This window comes from the organism of the source record quoted next, unplaced genomic scaffold (assembly GCF_019419815.1).
Source record: "Pyrus x bretschneideri cultivar Hongxiangsu unplaced genomic scaffold, Pyrus_bretschneideri_v1 Contig10, whole genome shotgun sequence".
Taxonomy (NCBI): Eukaryota; Viridiplantae; Streptophyta; class Magnoliopsida; order Rosales; family Rosaceae; genus Pyrus; species Pyrus x bretschneideri.
This window is the reverse complement of record NW_025999391.1, coordinates 6,014,804-6,020,804: the sequence shown is the minus strand read 5'-3', so window position 1 is coordinate 6,020,804 and position 6,001 is coordinate 6,014,804.

Sequence of the window (6,001 nt, the reverse complement as noted above, 5' to 3'; positions counted from 1 at the left end):
ATTCAAGTGATTGAATTTTTAATCATATATTGGACACGTGTCCATCTGTGATTGGTGATCAGCAAGAGTTGCTGCTGATTTTTTCAGCCAAGTTATTTCCATCAAATCATTCAAATTTGATTTCTAGAGCGCGGAGGCGAATTACGGCGAATTGAACCCATGATCAATAATACATGTAAGCCAAAAGTGACAGTAGTTTCAAAAAAAGTTTTAATTGATTATTAAATGTATTTTATTAATTTTATTATTGTTTTTGTTTTAAATATGTAAGATGACAGTTTAATGTAATAAAATAATAATTTAATTTGATATATCAAGTGGAGAGTAAAACTTTAAAAGATATTAAAGTACCATATAAACTGTCCTTAAATTTTATATTTAAAATTTAACATCTTCAAATGCAATGAAATAGAATCTTTGAGTATTAACGAGAAGATTATAGCTTACATTATATTTGGTTTCCAGTTTTCACTTACCAACCCGTTAATTATCTTTGAATGGTTTAATCGATGTGTTTAAAGATAGGAATTACGGTAGTTTTTGCTAATAACATTGATCATTTAAGATGGTCTTTGTTAATGAGTTTTTCTTACTCATTTGAAACTTGTTATTTTTTTTGACAAACAATAATTTACATTAAATTTATATAAATAAAGGAATTTTTTTTTTTTGAAATGTTATATGAACTTGTACATCTTTTTCAATTTGTCATATCAGTTTTCCGAAATTATTAATTGGGTAAATTACATTTTCATACCTCAGGTTTGAGATCTATTTCAATTCATTACAACATCTTTAAAACATTTTACTTTCATACCTTAACTACTATTTTATTTCAAAATAATACCTCTGTTACATTTTTCATCTATTGATCCGTTAAATGCTGACGTGGCAGCCAAATGTCTACCACGTGGCAAATAAAATAATTTTTAAATTTTTTTTAAAAAACCTAAAGTTTCTCAAAAAAAAAAAAAAAAAAATTGAAACCCACAATCCCCTCCCCCCCCCCCAGCGACCCATATCTGCAAGAAGAAGAAGAAGAAGAAAAAGAAAGAAAGAAAAAAAACCCCAAAATCCCACCTAAGCTATGTGACAGCCCGTCCCGAAATTTTCGTACCGTAGGGGTGAAATTACGGTTTTGCCCCTAGTATGTTTGTTTCGTTGTGTGGTCGTTTTTGGAATTTGGCTGGCTGTTTTTGGACCACACACGCACCCACACACTTTCATCCCCATCTTCTTCCTATCTCGAGTCACTCTCTCTCTCTCTCCTATCTTCTTCGTACGGACAACACCAAAACCATCGGAAACGTTACAGATCGAGGAAACAAATTACATATTTGTGCTTGTGGGGTTCTTGGGAGTTCAACCATATCCATTTCAGGTAAGGGAACCATCATTTTCACGTCAAACCCGAGATGCTCAATTCGGGGTATTGTTCATGCACACGTAAATTCATGTGTTTTTGGGATTTTCAGGCTTGTAGGAAGCTTGGTGAGGTCCTTAGGAGGCTCGGGGTGGTTCGTTTGAAGGTTTTGGACATCGGGATCGTGAGTTGCAGGTTTGGCCGGAGTTGGTGGTGTTTTCCCGGCAAGATTTCGTTGGTTTTAGTGCTTGAAAGTGGTAAGGTTTTGTTTCTGTTGTTGTAAGCTTCATTTTGGTATCAATTTCATGAAATTTGGATGAAAAACGAGCGAGTTATGAAGTTTGGAACTTTCCTGGTTTTCCGGCGACGACGACGGCGCCGGAGTTTGGCCAGAGAAGATGACGAAATATTCCATTAGTTTGGACAGAATATTCCTAACGGCGTTAACGGAATATTCCTGACGGCGTTAATTGACGCCGTCAGTGTGCCAGGCATGTGCCTGCGCGTGGGCAGCATGTGTGGCCGTGCCTTGGCCGGCGTGTGGGGGCGCGTGCGGCGTCGGAAAATTATTTTAAAAATATGGGGATGTTAGTGAGGTTGAGTAGATCACGTTGGTGTATTCATACACCTTATTTGAGCATTGTATGAGAAGTTATTTCGTAATGTTGGTTATGTGCTTTAAAATTAACGTTTTTATAGTTGTTTCGCATATAGGTGAGACCTATCCCGAGGACGAGCGTAGTTACTCGAAGCAAGGGGTTACGACCTTTCTACATACCAGTGAGTGGGCTTTTGGTTTTCCGTATATACCTATATACTTATGATTTTCCCAGAAAATGAAATGAAACGTTTATATGTTTTAAATGCCATGAATTGCAACTGCATATTTAGTTATGCATTAGTAGTTGCATATATATATATATATATATATATATGTTTGGTACTGCGGACGCACAGGTAAGTGCCAGGTAAGTTATGGATTATGTTTGTGTTTAGTAGTGATATGAGATGCATAGAGAGCTCATAACCTGCACCCTGGTGTTAGTGCTCTTGCCCAGAGTAGGACACAGTCCTTTCACATGATGTTCACCTCCCGCACCACACGCTCATCTTGGATCCAAGTTAGGTGCACAGTCCTGTTGTATAGACCACTATATGTGGTTCCGACTCATAAGTGACCCGCGATTATTCGCCCAGTCTTCACGTGATCGTAGCACTTGAGCGTACTTATTTACACCCAGTCTTGTCGTACAAACCACTTTAGGTGGTTCTGACTCGTGTGCAGGTGTAGTTAGTGAGTTGGAGATTTGAGCTCTAGATTCAACCGTACAGGTCACGTTAGGTGACTCCGGCTGACAGATTACATGGCTTTGATTAACATTACCTGGGTACTTGCATTCTATTTAGAGGCATACGACATGACATATTTTCTGAGCATGTTTTCTATATTATGTGTATATTCTATTTTTTCTAGGAAGTATACAGGTTTTACAGCGAGGGGTTAGAACTTTTTTATTGAAATGATTTTGAAAAGCTTTGTTTTTGCCCACTCACGCTTTCTGTTTTGCGCCCTTCCAGGTTCTAGTTTGGATAGCGCTTTTGGTGGCTCCCCAGAGGATTTCTCGGCATATCTGACAAATTATCACCAGTGTAGGACCACCTTTGGGTGTGTTATTTAGTGTTTGTTTCTTCCGGACTGCACTAGGTCTTCCGTGCTCTGAACTTTGTTTTTCACACTTACGCTTGCACATGTTTATTATTTACCTTGTGTATAGCTAGGTTTGTATTTATTTGTACTTTTATTATTATTTCGTAGCTTCCGCACTATGCACATGATTACGTCACTCCCACGTGACGCCCAACATGCCCTGATCTCGGTCGGGGTGTGTCAAGCCACCCCTCCCAAAAATCCCCCATCACCTACCCCCAAAAATCCCACCCAAGATTAGGTGGATCTACCACAAAACCAGTCCAAAATTCATCTCAAACTCAAAGTATTTTCAAAACTCACCAACATTGAAAATCACCAAATCACGGAGGAGGTTCCCAGGGAGGGACGGGAGAAGGGTAGCCGGGGCGGGGTGGGGGGGAGGGATAGGAGGAGGGTTGCAGGGGGGGAGGGGAAGGGAGCTAGGTCGAGGTGGGGGAATAGTTCTAGGCTTGGGTTCTTCTTCTTCTTCTTCTTCTTTTTGTAGATTGTGAGTCGATGGGGGGAAGGGATTGTGGGTTTCATTTTTTTTTTAATTTTTAATTTATTTTTTTTTGCCACGTGGCAAACATTTGGCAGCCACGTCAACATTTAACAGATCAATGGATGGAAAATGTAACGGATGTATTATTTTGAAATAAAATAGTACTTAAGGTATGAAAGTGAAATGTTTTGAAGATGTTGTAAGGAATTGAAATAGACCCTAAACCTGAGGTATGAAAGTGTAATTTACCCTTATTAATTTGACATCTCACTCTAACTCCGTTAAGTTTTCTATCCAAAATAAGTCATGTGGCTTCCACATGAGTTATTTTCAAGGTTATTTTGTACTTTTCAATTCCTCACTCCCTTTCAAGATTATTTCGGATTTCGAACATTTCAACTCCATTTTTTTGTAGACATGAATGACTACGTTGGATTCTCAATGTTTTTAATTAGTTAAAATTCATGTTAGTAGCTTAATGTCTTTTTAGTAGTTGATAATAAGTTTTCGAAACGAACCTGACATGTTCTTTTTACTAGCTAAAAGTTTTGGGCACAAGAAGTAGATAACTTGTGAAAAAGAGGTCAAAAGACTTAAACCAATTTATACCCACACTGCATTTGTAAATATATCTATAAATGTATAAGAATAAAAAATAAATAAAAAAAACTTGTGAAAAGGTCTCAAAAGTTCGAAATAATCTTGAAAGTCCGAAATAAAAAGCTTATTTTGGATGAAAAACTTAACATAGTTAGGTATTTTAGAAAATTAATATGATAAATTTAAAAAAATGTATAAGTTTGTATAACATTTAAAAAAAAAAATTCTATATAAAATTAAAGAATGATTTGGACCCATGACGTAGACCACAATCCACAATCCACTATCCACAATCCACAACTACCATTTAATTACTTAAAGACTTATACATAATAATACATTAATAATTAATAATGTCATCACCTCACTCTCAACCTAACTTTTTCTTTTATATTTTCAACATTTTTTTTTCTTTTACAGGATCTTTGGTGCAATGGTACTAAAATATTGTTTCTTTTTTCTATGTTTAATGATATTAAAATATTGCACAGTTCTCATCAGGATTTTATTAAATTCATGATAATTGTTAAAACATTAATATGTTGTTTAATGACCAAAATAATACTACAATTTAATGAAATAATATATTAAATTCTTATCAGCATGATATTTGAAAAGTGCATAAAATTTCCAAGTGCGAGATATTTATATGGTATAACTGCTCATTCATGTATCTCGCAGCCATGCAGCTATAGATTTGGACAAAACAAAGTTCATATCATTTCAACATGCCAAAATTAACACTTTGTAAATGATTTAACAATAAATTTAGACAACCCATTTTAACACTAATTTCGTTATCTATCCCCAACAAATCCTAGCCGCAAGGGGAGAAAAAAAAAAAAAAAAAAAGAAAAGAAAAATCAGTCGCCGCGGACTCTTAGTCTTTGAGTTAGGCAACAATCTTTCTCATTCTCTTGTTGTTTTTGGTAGTGGTCACTCTCTCGCTTTGTCCATGAAAGCTTTTATGGTTGTGGTTACTCTCTCTTTATGAAGAGTTTATTTTGTGTTTTGTCATTTTTGTTTTGGTTTTGTTTTCATTTGTTCCCCTGAAAAAAGACTAAAACCTGGTTTGGTACTGAGGTGATTCTGAAAAAAGCTGCTATAAAAAAAAGCTGGGAGCTATTTTTGTGTTTGGTAAACACTCAGCTTCAGGTTTTTTTCACAGTTTTGGATGAAAAAAGCCAAAAACAAGAAGCTGCAAAACCCAGCTTTGAAAAACCGGTTTTTTTTCACATCTGTTTTACATAAAAGTTTACCAAACACTCTAATACTGTTTTTTTTTTTTTTTCAAAAGCACTTTTACAAAAAAGTTTACCAAACACTCTGCTGCTTTATTTCACAGCTGCTTATTCTCACTGCACAGCAGAAGCAGCTTTTTTTCAAAGCACATCAATACCAAACCAGCCCTAAGAGACATCTTCGTGATGTCTTATAAGATGACTTCTTTGCCGAAGTAGTGTTGCTTGTTGCAATTTCATCAAAAAATGATGCAAGATTTGTCTTCATGAGCATTATCTTTCCATTTAGTTACATGTGATTACGTGAGTAAATGTTTTTTTTTCAATTTATTTTATTAATAAAGTACTTATGCTTAAAAAAAAAAAAAGATAAAAATTATTAAATAAACAGAGACTGTGACAGTTTTCTGTAGTAAGTTAGCAACCACAGACTAGTAAGAACACAGTGGTAGAAACAGTAAATTAAATAGAAACCGGGGGTTAAAGTCTCGAACCAGCCTCAACCACATTGTTGTTTTTCATCTTCTCCTACAAATTCAATCAAGCAAAAAAGCCAAACTACCCTCTCCCTCTCTCTCTAAAACTTTCTTTCTCTAAAATCCGAA